Raw genomic sequence first — 15844 nt, forward strand, 5'->3', positions numbered from 1 at the left:
CACTCGTAACATTTCTGACTTTTTGGTTTGAGGGTTAGCCCTAGAATCTGCACTTTTTAAACACCAGGCATTTGCTTTGCCTGGAGGTTAGTCTCTCATTTGTAAATAAGGTGACAATTGGACAACCAGAGCTGTGAGAACAAAACCTCTGGTGTGGCAAGTTATTCTCTAGTGCCGCTGTTTCTAGTTTCCTAATGAGATGCTACAAATAAACTCTTGGGTCCTATTATTCCAAAGACTCCTTGGACATTTACTTCAATGAAACAAACTGGAGATCTTCTAACAAAACGGAACCAGTAAAGCCAAGAAAAGAAAGAAAAGTCCAAACACAGTAGGTTGCGAAACTTCTCTGTTGAGTGTCTTACATCCTTTCAGAATAAATGGGGATTAGGCATGACACCCTTACAAGTCTCTCTCCTCTGAAGGCACCATCAGAAGAAAGATTCCAGTGCTAACATCAGTCCGTTGCCGTGGAAGCTGACCCAGAATGAACTGCTGCTTCCTTTTTCACCACCATCTCTTCTGGAAATTATTAAGAGATAGATGCCAAAGACCAGAATTTGAGAAAATGCCAGGAGTTTGTCTGATCTGGTTCTTTAGAGATGCAAATGTGCGAAAGGAATTACCAACACGGTGGATGGAATCATAATATTCTATCCTGTCATCTCTACATCAAGGCTTAATTGGGTCTTGCTTAAGAAAAAAAAAGAAAATGGGTGTTCTGTTTGTCAAGAGGAGAGGAGACCTTTGGATCTTTTACTTCTGATAATTCAAGTCCAGACTCAACAAATTAGTTCATTTATAAAGGATTCCATTTCTCCATGCCAACGTGTAGACAGTCCACTACTTACAATGGTTCGACTTCATGATTTTTTGACTTTACAATGGCATAAAAGCAGAATACACTCAGTAGAAACTGTACTTCAAATTTTGAATTTTGATCTTTTCCCAGGCTAGTGATAAGTGGTACAAAAGTCATCTCAGGCTTTTTCCTTTGGCTCTTTTATAGAGAGGTGCCTAATACAGGCTGAATTGTGTCCTCCCCATCCACAAAATTCAAATGTTGAAGTCCTAACCTCCAGAACCTCAGAATGTGACCTTATTTAGAAATAGGGTCATTGCAGATATAGTTACTTAGGATGAAGTCACATTGGAGTGGGGCCCACACACAGGGAGAAGGCCATGTGAACATGAAGGCAGAGATCAGGGTGATCCACAGGAGCAAAGAATTGGCAAAAGTCTCCAGCAGGCCACCAGAGGCTAAGAGAGAGGTATGGAATGGATTCTCCTTTCCTGCCCCCAGAAGGAACCAACCCTGCCAACCTTGATCTTAGTCTTTTGGCTTCCAGAACTGTGAAAGGATACATTTTTTTTTTTATTCTAAGCCACCTGGTATTTGGTGTTTTGTTATGGCAACCCCAGGAAAACAAATACAGAGCTAGATTTACTTTCTTGGAAAGTAGGTGATTTTTCAGGTACGGGTGGTTGAACCAGAGGAATCAGCTTTGAGGCCAGTTCATTGGAGGCAAGTGATAGACTTACAACTTGACTTAATTAAAAGCAAACTTTTATTCAACACTTGCTCTGTCAAGTGCTGGACTGGATGCTCAAAGGGGCTATAAAGGTAAGACACAGATCACTTCATTAAGGCACAGTCTAAGAAGGGATAGGAAAACATGAGAAAAGCAGATATGGTTACATGAAAGAGTCCTGTAATATAGGTCCAAATGCTGCTGGACTTAAGCAGATCAAATTATGTTGGGAAGATTAAGACAAGCTTTGTTTTGTTTTTTAGAAGAGGTCATATTTGATCTAGTCCTTAAACATTGGTAAAATTTTGACAGGTAGAAACTGTTGGGAGAAGAAGGGGAGAAAGTAGTGGGAGAAAATTTCAAAGTTGTTTTATTCTGTTGTGAACCTGAATGGTGGGGATTTGAAAATATGATGTTAATGAAGTCTCATTTATGGCACAAAATTTGGAATTATTCTTACTTCCCAAATTACAAACACAGCTTGTTGTGTAATTTCTAAATGGGTAGGGATGAATGGATAGTAAACTGTGTTCAAATTATTACTGAATGTTGAGGACTCTTTTGCCGGTAAAGCCAATTACTCACTCTTCCATGTCATTACTGTAATTATTCCAGAAACCAATGTTGTTTGTACGGTTTGGAAATTCTATGAATGATTGTGGCAATTATTATGCTATTATTTTAACATTTACAATTTTTCATAATGTAAAATCTTTACATGTCATGTAACAATGTTATCTAAGCTTTTATTATGTGTTGATGCTAAGCCTGATATGGAAAAATGTGCCTAAAAAAAGATCAATAACTTTGCAGCAATGTTAGATGTGGGAAAATGCTCCAAAGGGCAGTGGTTATCATACACAATAAGGGTAATTTAGAAGAATTCTCTCTGCAAAACATGAGAGCTAATGTTGAAAATAAACAAAACAAGTGGGTATACCTTAGGTTCACAAAAACTCTATAATTGGACAAAATAATTTGGGAACGTGGAAAAACAGATAGCTACCCATCTGAAAGAACAATTTTGCTTGTAGCTTTATGCGTTCAGAGAACATATACTCCAGACTTTGTAGATGTTCCTGCAGGATAATTGCTCCTAAGATACGTAAATCGAAGAAAACGCATTCCTTGCGCAAAATGAGACTGCTTCTAGCTGAGAAGGTCCACCAGGGGTGGGAGGCAGTAAAGGCAGGAAAGCTGAATGAGCTAGAGAAAAGGTGAGTGGTTTAGCTTGGTGGGAGCATGGAGGAGCGGGAACCGGACTGGAAAATGGTCTCAGGAGCACCCACGGACTGTCTCCATCTCCCAGGTAGAGTAAGCAATAAGGGCAACCATGGGAGGTTCTGAACAGTGCAGTTGTAGTGCATCTGAGAACGTAGATGCTCACCCAAGCTGCACATTAAGTGAATGACTCCTCAGAGCCATCCTGTAAAACGTTATCACTCCCTACACGAGGCAGACGTCACGTGAGATATACCCAGGTCCTGAGATCCAACACAGGCGTCCTCATCACATTCCTCTCCCACCAGGATACAGTATGTCATTTTCCCCGATCCCTGCCTTGGCAGAAGGAGCAGTGACAGGCACTTGCTCCCAATTCTAGGAGTCTCAGAATTCTAGGAAATCAGAGAAAGCATCTCTGAAATGCATTTGGTCCATATAAATGGCAGTTTTTTGTCTTTCTTTCTTTGTTTTTTTTTGTTTGTTTGTTTGTTTTGTTTTGTTTTTTAGGGTACATTACTGGCTGAAGCACACAGCTGTTCCCTGAATCAAAGATCAACTTGTGAGATTAGTTTTTAATGGTGGCATAGGGGTAATTGCTTCTGTAAAACATCTGCTCCATAATTAGAAAACAAAGATTTCTTTGCCCCGACTGAGTGTCATTACTTTTGGCTACCAGAGGAAAAGTTTCAGGATCATCATCAAAATGCAATGAGGATTGTTTGCAGGAATATTTTTCTTTTCTATTTTTTCTTTCTAGAAAAATAGCAAGGAGACTGTAGGAAGATGAGTGTTTATTAGTGTGTTATTGGCTGTAAGAGAATAAAGCAAAACTCCCAAATCAGTGTGGGCTTATTAATACAGTTGATGCAGACCCCAAGAATTAAATTCAGTCAATTCAAAGGAATTTCATTTTGAAAGGAAGTGAGGGCATATTGGAGTTAGAGGCTTTTCCTACCAAGTCCATGAATAGTGGTAATTCTAGGGCATCATTCACCCCCTTGAGTTTAAGGTCTGCTTTGGCCAAAAACGACTATTTTGGGTGCCTCGGGCTTGCTCTGATTTGCTGTTCAGGTCCATGTCCTATGGCTGCAGGCTGGCTATGGTTCCATCTCCCTAACAGAGTGTGACTGTCATGTTTGTCAGCTGTCTCTCTCTCCTTCTCCATATGTCACTTCTGCCACACTCGCCACCGCACGCCTCCACCTCCTGAACTCTCCATTCTTCCTACGGTTCTCCCTACATCACACCCAGCCCTGATCTGACTCTCTTCATTCTGTGTTGCAAGCTTCTCAGTCTCAACCCTACTTTGCTTTCCCTAGTTTCCTAAATGCATCACTTCTGCCTTGCAAGTTTCCCAAAGCAGATTCCCTCCTGGAGCTAGTGTAACAATTGAAGGACATTCGTTCCTCTCTCCTTGTCCTTTGCAGGCCACTCTTCCCCTGACCAGGAATGCCAGTCCTGCCTGTAGTCCCACCATACAACTCACTACATATTCCTTCCCAGGGTACCTCATCCTGTTCCTTTCATGACCTTCTATTTGTGTGAATTTGCAGTGCATATACTAGTCTTCTGAGTTCCAGATCCATGTAGCCAACTAACCAAATAGTTCCTCTTCAATGCTGTATTTGTTTTCTAGGGCTTCTATACCAAATTCCTACAGGCTGAAAGGCTAAAAACAATAGAAATTGCTAGATAACATAGTGATGTTAGAATTATTTTTATTGGTAAAAATAAGAGCTTGTCAACTAGCATGAGGACGGTTATGGATGATCTCTCACTGGAGAAAGGAAAGTATTCGGGTTTTGTGTGTTAATGAACATGGTTTGGAAGCACCTCTTACCGTGAGCAGGGTATGAGAAGCTTGCAAGGTGATAGCCTGTTCTCTTAGAGTGAGCATCTGAGGTTGGGTCCTTGAAGGATCTTGCGTTCAGCATCTGACCCTTGAACGTTTCTGGGTACCTGAATCCAACTGAGAGTAGCTGAATGGTGCTTCTGGAACGTTGTGGTGATTGTCTTGGCCACAACTTTTCTAATTAAGGTAGTGTTCATAGCTCCCAAAAGGCAGAGAGCTGGGACTTCATTTGAGTCTACAGCACCGATTGCATGAACTGCTTTGTGTCTGCTTGCCAATAAGTGTTGAATAAATGTCCACGCAGGAGGAAGAATTTGGTCTGACATTTTCTTTCCTTATGACCTATAGCAGGAAGGTTGGAAAAGAATAGCTAAACCTCCCCCACTCTAAATTTTAGCAGCTGTCATTACCTACAGAAGGAACTTAGAAGTTGTATGAGACCCTTAGGCCAGCTCACAACATACGTATATGTAAAAACAATAGACCACTTCGGTCATCAACTTATAATTGAAACAGACTTCAAACAGACAAGCATGAAGTTCTTTATTTGGACAATTTAGAGTTGTTGCTCTAAAGGAAAATGTCTTTTAAGCCCCAGGAAATATCTAGGGGAAGGTGGAAAGAAGGAATTCAAAGATTAGCTGATGGCCGCCGCATTAAAAGCCAAGAGGCAGGGATGCAGACGCCCACTCTGGGGAGACAGCTGTGGCCGAGCCAGAATCCTCTTGAATCCAAGGGTTGGGGAAAACATGTCCCATTGCAATTATCTTTGCCCATAAAGATTTGTGACTTATTTGCCTCTCTCTTTTAAAAAAAAATTTTTATTTAAATTCAATTTAGTTAACATATAGTGTATTATTAGAGTTTAGTGATTAATCAGTTGCATATAACACCCAGTGCTCATTATATCACATTGCCCTCCTTTTTTAAAAATTTTTTATTGTTATGTTAATCACCATACATTACATCATTAGTTTTTGATGTAGTGTTCCATGATTCATTGTTTGTGCATAACACCCAGTGCTCCACGCAGAACGTGCCCTCTTTAATACCCATCACCAGGCTAACCCATCCCCCCACCCTGCTCCCCTCTAGAACCCTCAGTTTGTTTTTCAGAGTCCGTCGTCTCTCATGGTTCGTCTCCCCCTCCGACTTACTCCCCTTCATTCTTCCCCTCCTGCTATCTTCTTCTTTTTTTTCTTAACATATATTGCATTATTTGTTTCAGAGGTACAGATCTGTGACTCAACAGTGTTGCACAATTCACAGCTCTCACCATAGCACATACCCTCCCCAATGTCTATCACCCAGCCACCCCCTCCCTCCCAGCCCCTGCCACTCCAGCAACCCTCAGTTTGTTTCCTGAGATTAAGAATGCCTTATATTAGTGAGGTCATATGATACATGTCTTTCTCTGATTGACTTATTTCACTCAGCATAACACCCTCCAGTTCCATCCACGTCGTTGCAAATGGCAAGATCTCATTCCTTTTGATGGCTGCATAATATTCCATTGTGTATATATACCACTTCTTCTTTATCCATTCATCTGTCGATGGACATCTTGGCTCTTTCCACAGTTTGGCTATGGTGGACATTGCTGCTATAAACATTGGGGTGCACGTACCCCTTCGGATCCCTACATTTGTATCTTTGGGGTAAATACCCAGTAGTGCAATTGCTGGATCGTATGGTAGCTCTATTTTCGACTGTTTGAGGGACCTCCATACTGTTTTCCAGAGGGGCTGCACCAGCTTGCATTCCCACCAACAGTGTAGGAGGGTTCCCCTTTCTCCACATCCCCGCCAACATCTGTCGTTTCCTGACTTGTTAATTCTAGCCATTCTGACGGGTGTGAGGTGGTATCTCATCGAGGTTTTGATTTAGATTTCCCTGATGCCGAGCGATGTGGAGCACTTTTTCATGTGTCTGTTGGCCATTTGGATGTCTTCTTTGGAAAAACGTCTGTTCATGTCTTCTGCCCTTTTCTTGACTGGATTATTTGTTCTTTGGGTGTTGAGTTTGATAAGTTCTTTATAGGTTCTGGATACTAGCCCTTTATCTGATATGTCATTTGCAAATATTTTCTCCCGTTCTGTCGGTTGTCTTTTGGTTTTGTGGACTGTTTCTTTTGCTGTGCAAAAGCTTTTTATCTTGATGAAATCCCAAGAGTTCATTTTTGCCCTGGCTTCCCTTGCCTTTGGTGATGTTTCTAGGAAGAAGTTGCTGCGGCTGAGATCGAAGAGGTTGCTGCCTGTGTTCTCCTTTAGGATTTTGATGGACTCCTGTCTCACGTTTAGGTCTTTCAACCATTTGGAGTCTATTTTTGTGTGTGGTGTAAGGCAATGGTCCAGTTTCTTTCTTCTGCATGTGGCTGTCCAATTTTCCCAACACCATTTGTTGAAGAGACTGTCTTTTTGCCATTGGACATTCTTTCCTGCTTTGTCAAAGATGAGTTGACCATAGAGTTGAGGGTCCATTTCTGGGCTCTCGATTCTGTTCCATTGATCTATGTGTCTGTTTTTGTGCCAGTACCATACTGTCTTGATGATGACAGCTTTGTAATAGAGCTGGAAGTCTGGAATTGTGATGCCACCGGCTTTGCTTTTCTTTTTCAGTATTCCTCTGGCTATTCGGGGTCTCTTCTGGTTCCATACAAATGTTAGGATTATTTGTTCCATTTCTTTGAAAAAAGTGGATGGTATTTTGATGGGGATTGCATTGAATGTGTAGATTGCTCTAGGTAGCATTGACATCTTCACAATGTTTGTTCTTCCAATCCATGAGCATGGAATGTTTTTCCATTTCTTTGTGTCTTCTTCAATTTCTTTCATGAGTATTTTATCGTTTTCTGAGTACAGATCCTTTGCCTCTTTGGTTCAATTTATTCCTAGGTATTTTATGATTTTGGGTGCAGTTGTAAATGGGATCGACTCCTTGATTTGTCTCTCTTCTGTCTTGTTGTTGGTGTATAGGAATGCCACTGATTTCTGTGCATTGATTTTATATCCTGCTACTTGACTGAATTCCTGTGTGAGTTCTAGCAGTTTTGGGGTGGAGTCTTTTGGGTTTTCCACAAACAGTATCATATCATCTGCAAAGAGCGAGAGTTTGACTTCTTCTTTGCCGATTTGGATGCTTTGATTTCTTTTTGTTGTCTGATTGCTGTGGCTAGGACTTCTAATACTATGTTGAATAGCAGTGGTGATAGTGGACATCCCTGCCGCGTTCCTGACCTTAGGGGAAAAGCTCTCAACTTTTCCCTTTCACTGTGTATTTTAATCTCTGGACAGGATGGTGGTAAGAATGAAAAGTGGATCAATGAGGGAAGGATATGCCCTCCACTCCTCCTTCCCTACTTTCATTTTTAAGTGTTTCTAAACTGATCCCACATTGACTTTCTTTCAGTCCAAGGCAAACTGCTTTATTTCTTATTCAGTCATCACAGCATACTGATCTGTTCCTTGGCTTCTGGATAGATGGTGTTTGTAAACTTAGTGGGGGCACAATGAAAAAAGAAAGAAAGAAAGTAAGAAAGGAAGGAGGGAAGGAAGGAAGGAAGAAAGAAAGAAAGAAAGAAAGAAAGAAAGAAAGAAACAAACAAACAAACAAACAAACAAACACTAGCTAGTCCAGAAAGGAAAAGGCTAGGGGCAATATGATTTTGATATACTGAATGGAACAACTGGTAAACCTTCCTGAAGGCTATGGCTCTTCATTTTCCAGATGCTAACTTCTCTACCGGAGAGAATCATCCCTGTTGGGAGGTAAAGCAGTTAGGTGATGGAATAGCAATGATGTATGCATTGGCTCTTCTCCATTCCTGCTTCTGTGGCAGGGTTTGACATCTTTATACATGGCACAATGGCTCTGGAAACCCAGAGCACCTTTCTGTGCAATGCTCCCAGGCCATGCAGGTATTTCCAGAGTTTGGAGGTCCCAGACTACCTTTTTAAAATTAATTAATTCTCTATTTCCTTATTTATTTTATTGAGATATAGTTGACATATAACATGAGTTTCAAGTGTACAACATATGTATGCTATTTGTACATATTGTGACGGGATCACCACAATAAGTCTAGCTAACATCTGTCACCATACATAGTTGCAATTTTTCTTGTGATGATGACTTTTGAGATCTACTCTCTTAGCAACTTTAAAATATGCAATACGGTGTTATTAACTATAGTCATTATGCTATACATTAGATCTTCATGACTTAATTATTTTATAACTGGAAGTTTGTGTCTTTTTACTCCCTTCATCTATTTCTTCCATCCCTCATCCCTTGCCTCTGGCAACCACCAATTTGTTCTCTGTATCTACAAACTTGGGGGTTTTCTTTTTGTTGTTTTCTTCAAAAAATCCACATATAAGTGAGATCATATGGCATTTGTTTTTCTCTGTGTGACATTTCCCTTAGCATAATGCCCTCAATGTCCATTTATGTTGTTGCAATAGTAAGATTTCATTCATTCTTTCTTTTTTTTTAGAGACAGAGAGAGTTTAGGGGGCGGGGATAGGAGCAGAGGGAGAGGGAGAGAGAGAATCTCAAGCAGACTCCACACATAGCACAGAGCCCAACATGGGGCTCGATCTCACAACCTTGAGATTATGATCTGAGCTGAAATCAGGAGTTGGATGCTTAACCGACTGAGCCACCCAGGCATCCCAAGATTTCATTCTTTTTTATGGCTGAATAGTATTCATATATATATATATATATATATATATGCACATCTTTATCCATTTGTCCATCGATGGACACTTAGGTTGTTTCCATAGCTTGGCTATTGTAAATAATGCTGCAATGAACATGGAGGTAGATATATCTTTTTGAATTAGTGTTTTCATTTTCTTAGATAAATACCCAGAAGTGAAATTGGTGGCTTATCTGGTAGTACTAATTTTTTTTATTAAAGTATAATTAACATACAGTGTTATATTAGTTTCAGGTGTACAATATAATGATTCAATATTTCTGCACATTACTCAGCGCTCACCACAATAAGTATACTGTTAAGCCCTTTGTCTATTTCACTCATTGTTCTATTTTTAATTTGTTGAAGAACTACCCTACTGTTTCCACAGTGGCTGTATCATTTTACATTCCTTCCAAAAATGCACAAAGTTTCCAGTTTCTTTACGTCCTGATCCCCATTTGCTATCTCCTGGGTTCTGTTTTGTTTTTTGATAGTAGCTGAACTAATGGGTGTGAGGTGGAGAGCAACTACCTTTGAAAGTAACTTTGTTCTCCACTGGACAACCTGATGATGCTATTTTTTACCCATGTGAGTATGAATAAGGATACTTCTCCAATCTACCGTTTAGTGGTTGACTATGGTGCTGTTGTTACATGGAGAATAGACAGGCGGATCCAAGCTGAAAGACACCATCAGGTGCCTGTGGCATGAGAAAATGGGAAAGAGCCAAGAGAAAGGGCACATCTTAAGGGAGCAAGGGAAGTTCAGTGCAAGTGTGGACAAGGCCCAGCTGAGCTGGTGAATGCTTCGTGGTAGACTGGTCAAATTATATCCCTTGGACTCAGATCCTCATTAAAGGCCTGCACCTCAGAGACATTTTGGCCGACCGAGGCTCATCATTATGAAGACCGGGCATGATAATAGTAATTTAAATGAAGTTAAAAGAGCGGTCTAAATTAGAGCAGGTACTCATGTTTCAATGGCTCTCAAGAAGAGTCTCCAGAGGATGAAGAAAATTCACTGGCGGAATAATGAGCAAAATCATCTTTTGAAGGTGAACTTTACCAGCCCTGGTGAGCAAGGTTTCGAAACAGGTAGCTCATGCCACGGCTCAAAGAGTTCTATTGTTTTCTTTCACGTCATTCCAGTACAGAACAGTTTTCAGCAGCAGCTTGGTCTGCCCTGTGACTCAGTCACGTTTTGTCAGAGCTCTGCATCCAATGCTACCTTGTCTCTGCTAGCGTAGTTAAAAGGCTACATAGTCCCCCATGCAGGGCTTCAGAACCACTCTCTTGAGGAATTCCTGCTGGAGAATGTGGCATTTTCCCCCCTTGCACCTGTCCCTAGAAGGTGTCCCTTCACTGCTGTCTTTCACACACTCTGTACCCATCGGGGTGACGGTAAGCTCCTTGGGAGAAAGGGAGGGGTCCTTTTTTTGCTTCACTTTATGACACCCAACAGAGGAAACACACAGAATAGGTGTGGGAGTTTGGCTGACTTGTGGTAAAAAATAAACATGGTTTCCTGTTTGCCTCTTATTTTCGTTCCTAAGTGATGAGGGGTTGCTGGTACTTCCTGCCAGGACTAGCATTTTATGCAAGCAAAGAAGGTGTCATCTGGGGACCAAAAAATACCCATACCAGCAACCTTGCAAAAATCTTCACCTCTCACTCATCAGTATCATTGCTTAAAGTAATATTGAGTGTCTTAAATTGGGCTAAATCACTGTGTTACTTGGAGTGTTGAAAGATTGACAAATTGAAGCATTATAATTTTCTCATGCATCCAGTTAGCCTGAAGCAATTCCAAGTCCAGAGAATATTCAACTGTCCATCCGTCCCTCTCCAACCATCCATCCACCCATCCACCCATCCGCCCATCCGCCATCCATTTTTTAGTTGGCTCTTTACTTCCAACTAATTCTCCACAATCTAAGATTGTTCTTACATGGTCTTGTGACTTTTTCATAATTCCAGTTGGCTTTCCAGCGAGACTGCAACCTCCTGAGCGACGGGAGACCATCTAATACTTGGAAATATTTCCATCAGAGTGTAGAGCAAAAGGCCAGGTGCCCAATAGGTGTACAACGTATTCGTGTTAAAATTGAATGAGACCGGGGAGCTGATCGGCCCCCCCTCCCCCGGCAGGGGAAAGGCCTCCAAACCAAGCCCTCCTCCTGTTTTCCCTGCAAGACTCCTGCAGCCTGGCTGTTTTCCGACTGATGTACAAGATGGGCAGAACTGCCTCAATTACTCAGAACACGCGGTGCTACCTCAGGGAAATGCCTGCCAATTGCAGGAGAGTCTGCTGACATCCACTTTTCGTTCTTGGAGCTTTCAAACCTCCCGTCTGCCCTCTGTCACAGCCACAGTCGCCTCTGAGTCGCCTGGTGGGCTCACTAGCATCATCGGTAGTCCCTGGTAGCAGCTGCCTCTTCAGTGCAAAACCACACTTGGTGTCCAAAGCTTGGGTGCCATGTTTTATTTTCATTCTTCCACTTCTTCGCCAGACATTTATTAGTAGCCTTTGAGTACCAGGCATTGGACTGGGCACGGGGGAGTACAGTGGGGCATAACACGTAATCACCACGCCTTAGGAAAGCAGAGCCTTCCAGACAGACCACAGACGACCACAATGCATTGCGATAAACCGCGTTAACAGTGGAGCAAGGTAGAGAGGAACCAAGTCCACCCACAAGCCAGGGGAGGCTTCACCAAGAAGGTGATTTTCCAGTTGAGTCCTGAGGATAAGCAGGAGCCCCCCAGGGGAGAAGGAGAGGCAGCACAGTGGTGGCAGAGTGGATCTGTGTGCACAGGTGCAGAGGAGTGGAAGACTCAAGGAGAGCCAGCGGAGAGGCGGGGTTTGGTGTGAGTGCAGGGGCGTGGATGTGAGGAGGTGGAGCTCAGAGGAGGTGGGGGGAGCCACGGGAGGGGAGGCTGGAGCGGGTGCAGAAGGCTGTGGGTGGGTGGCATGCTGAGGATTTGAGCTTGTAGACAACGGGGAGCCATTTATGGAGGGGGGAGACAGAATCGCATTTGTGTCCAGAAAAATCTTTCTGACAAGAGAATGGCTAGAGAGCTATTGTACGCATAGAGAAGGGATGGTGAGTGTGAAGTTCAGATAGTAGAGGGAGGCTGGAGAGGAGGGACATCCTTAGTTCGAAAGATGCTTAGAAGGTTGGAGCCATAGGTGGGAGGCAGACACACACACACACGTTAAGATTGACTCCAAGATTCCAGTTCCAACAGCTTGGCAGCTTTATCAAATGAGATGGGGAATGTGGGAGAGATTGAAGATGTTGGAGGGAGTGTGATGTTTTGGGCTGGACATGCTGAACTAGAGACGCCCAGGCAAGTCTGGAACTCACAGGGAGAGGGACAAAAGTACAAAGGGTGTTGTTTCAGGGCTATAGAACTCTGCACTTGACTCGCAGATCACAACTTTAAGGTAAAATGGGAAGCTTTCTCTTCTTTCACATTGGATCGGCTTGGGTGCGAGTCTGTCACTGTAATTTCCTAATAGCCTGATCTTATGCACGCTAACCCACAGCTCCCAGCCTGCTCGCACATCTGAAAGATGGAGGATATTAACATCAATCCCTTGTGTTGATATATGGATCCACAGTGTTGTGGTTATGTGCTGAGACACAGGAGACCGTCTGCAAACACTGTAATCAGCACGGTGCAAAGCTCTGAAAAGACCGTATTAAGCACTCAAGTGGGCTCTGTGCAAAATTTAGTTATTCCCCAAATTCTCAATAAAAAAAAAAAAACTCAAGAGATCCTTCTGGCTCTCAGCTAGGTGCAGGGTTTCATTATGCTTACCAAAGCCCTATTTCCTCACCTTAATTATTCCTTGAGGAAGGCTGTAGCTTCTGAAGGACCCTGGGCCCTGAGAGTCAGCTCACGTGTTCCCTTTCCTGGCATTCCAGAAAAACAAGTGTTGGAAAAAACCCCAAAGCCTACTGTCCACACAGCAGCCCTCAGTGATTCCTGCAATTGCCCAGTTACATGGCTATTCACGACATGCAGATTATAGGGTTACTCAGCTAAAGGCTCTGTGGCTCAACCAGATAAAACTAAATAAAAAAGAAACATGCAAACGCTGGATGTTTTTCTGAGCATATGGGCAGCAGTAACTTCTAGTCAGCAAGAAATAGGAACCAAACCAAACCAAACCAAACCGTGAGGGTTTTTGTTTTGTTTTGTTTTGTTTTTTCTGTTTTGTTTTGCTTCTCAAGGATGTGGATTATCTAAGACCCAGGAGCGCTTATAAGGAGCAGCTTTGTTTGAGAACAACTTGTATTAATAAAAAGGATAGAAAGGGTGGGAGTTTTGCACTGTTTATGCGGGCCTTGTTTGGGTGGCTGCTGGTAGACCTGTGGTTCGGAACTTGCGTAGAGGTGGTGGTCTATAGATCTCGAGGCCAGCCTGGGCAAATAAACCCATTCCAGCACACAGCACCACCATCTACTGGAAGCTATTTTGGAAACCTTTTGCTCCCTCACCTGTGACATCGACTCAAACATCAGGTGTTGCCAGTGTACCCCAAACCAGGCCTCTGACCCATGGCTGTCTCTCCCCCAGTTCTGCCTCCACCTTGGGCCCAGACATCATATCCCTAGCCTGGACCATGGCATTGCTCCCCTAGCTAGAGTCTCTCGTCTCTGATTCTCTGGTTCTCTCCATCGGTAACTAGGGTCATCCTTTTAACAGGCAAAATCGCATGGCTCTCTTGTGGTTGAAACCCTTCAGTGGATCCCCACTGCCCTTGAGGTGTGGGTGAGCCTTTGCCGTGGCCGCTGAGGCCCCTCCCGACGCCTGATGACTCTTCCTCGTCACCTGGCACCACGCTTCCCCCTTCGCTGTCTCCCGCTCCAGCCCCAAGGGCCCCCCTCTCAGTTTCCTAAAAGCATTGTGCTCACTTACCATTAGGACTTCTTAAGAACAGTTCCCGTGCCTGAAGATGCCTCCACCATGGTTGACTCATCTTGGTCTCAGCTGAAATGTCACTTCTTCAGAGAAGCTTTCCCTGATTTTCCCAGGAAAGTCTAGTCCCCCCGCGCCAGTATGCCACATGGAATCCCGCAGCTCCTGGTGGAGATCCTTCATGGAGCACCCTTTATTGCAAGTCATTGCTGGTCTGTCCTTCCCACTAACCGTTAGGTCCTTTTGTGTGGGGGGGTAGAGACCACATCTGTCCTGTTCCCTGGGCTGCCTGGGACACTGTAGGGATTCAGTCAAACATTTGCCAAACGAATGAATGTGCCAGAGGGGTAGGTACTTGCCAGCCGATGTGACGACATCCCTGGGGAAGAGGCTCTCGGAGCTCCCTCCCCACACGCAGCAGGAGTGCCCATCCCCACAGCCAGCTCGAGGAGGGGACAGTAGAGTAGAGACTGCATCAGGCCCAGCCACAGCGTGGGTCACTGCCATGTTCTGGACCTCAGAGCTCGGTGGGGAAGGATGCAGGCAGTGGGCTGCATAGGGGCAACAGGGGCGCAGACCGGGGACTCCTTGCAAACGGGGATGTTGTCATGCTCACCGTCAATGCCCAGGGTCTGAGCTCAGGGGGCCCCGTCTTCGCTCTTACTCACTCCCCGATTCCCCTGCCTCCCTCCCTTACCTGTCACCCACAAGACCCAGAATCCCATGCCGATGTAAACCCCCAGGGATGGGAAAGGGCTTCTCTCCGGATGATGAGTTGTGGTCACACACCCTCCCCCGACCCAGGCAGACCCAGTCCGACCAGCTTCGCAGATTTCCTCTCCTTCCTGCCACCTCGAAGCACCCGGGGGGTTTCTGAAGGCACCCATCTTTCATTCTATCCAGTGACGTCTTGGAGGTCACAATGACAAAGCAGATGGAGAAGTTTAATTAACAGATCATAAAAAAAAAATGACAATTTCTAGAGTCTCAAATGAAAGGTGCCCCTGAAATGTAAAACTGGAACCAATCCCATTTATGTGGGATTTCCAGGCTGGCTTCCTCCTCGTAAATAGCCAACTGCAGCAGCTTTCCTCCACTGGGCAGCGGCACCAGCCTCTGTCGGTGCCAGTGCCTCCCAGACCAGGTTCCGGGCACCTGGTGGGGCTGTGGGGAGGCCTGGGGGAGCCGCTCCTCATAGCAGGAGACTTTCTTCACTTTCAGGGAGGAAAGTTAGGTGTCAGAGAGAAAGGCGGAGTTCCCAGGTGGGTGTGAGCGTGCGTTTGTTGGCTAAGGGGCTGCTGTGGTGGATTTTGCAGCCCCAGTCCTATCCCTCACCCTTCCTCTCGAATTCATTACACACGTGCTCGTGCACACATATGTGCACACGCACCCACGAGCACCCGCACACACACACGTGCATACACATGCACCGGCACACACCCCGACACCCACCCGTGAGCCCATGTGCACACTGACACACGCACACGCATTGTGCACATGCACACACATGCACACGAGTCTGGATTTGAGACTTAGCATCAAGCTTTGGAGAAGATAAGGAAAAAACAGACAGCTACCACTATGTCCTCATTATGTGCCAGAC

This window comes from Zalophus californianus, chromosome 16, assembly GCF_009762305.2.
Source record: "Zalophus californianus isolate mZalCal1 chromosome 16, mZalCal1.pri.v2, whole genome shotgun sequence".
Taxonomy (NCBI): Eukaryota; Metazoa; Chordata; class Mammalia; order Carnivora; family Otariidae; genus Zalophus; species Zalophus californianus.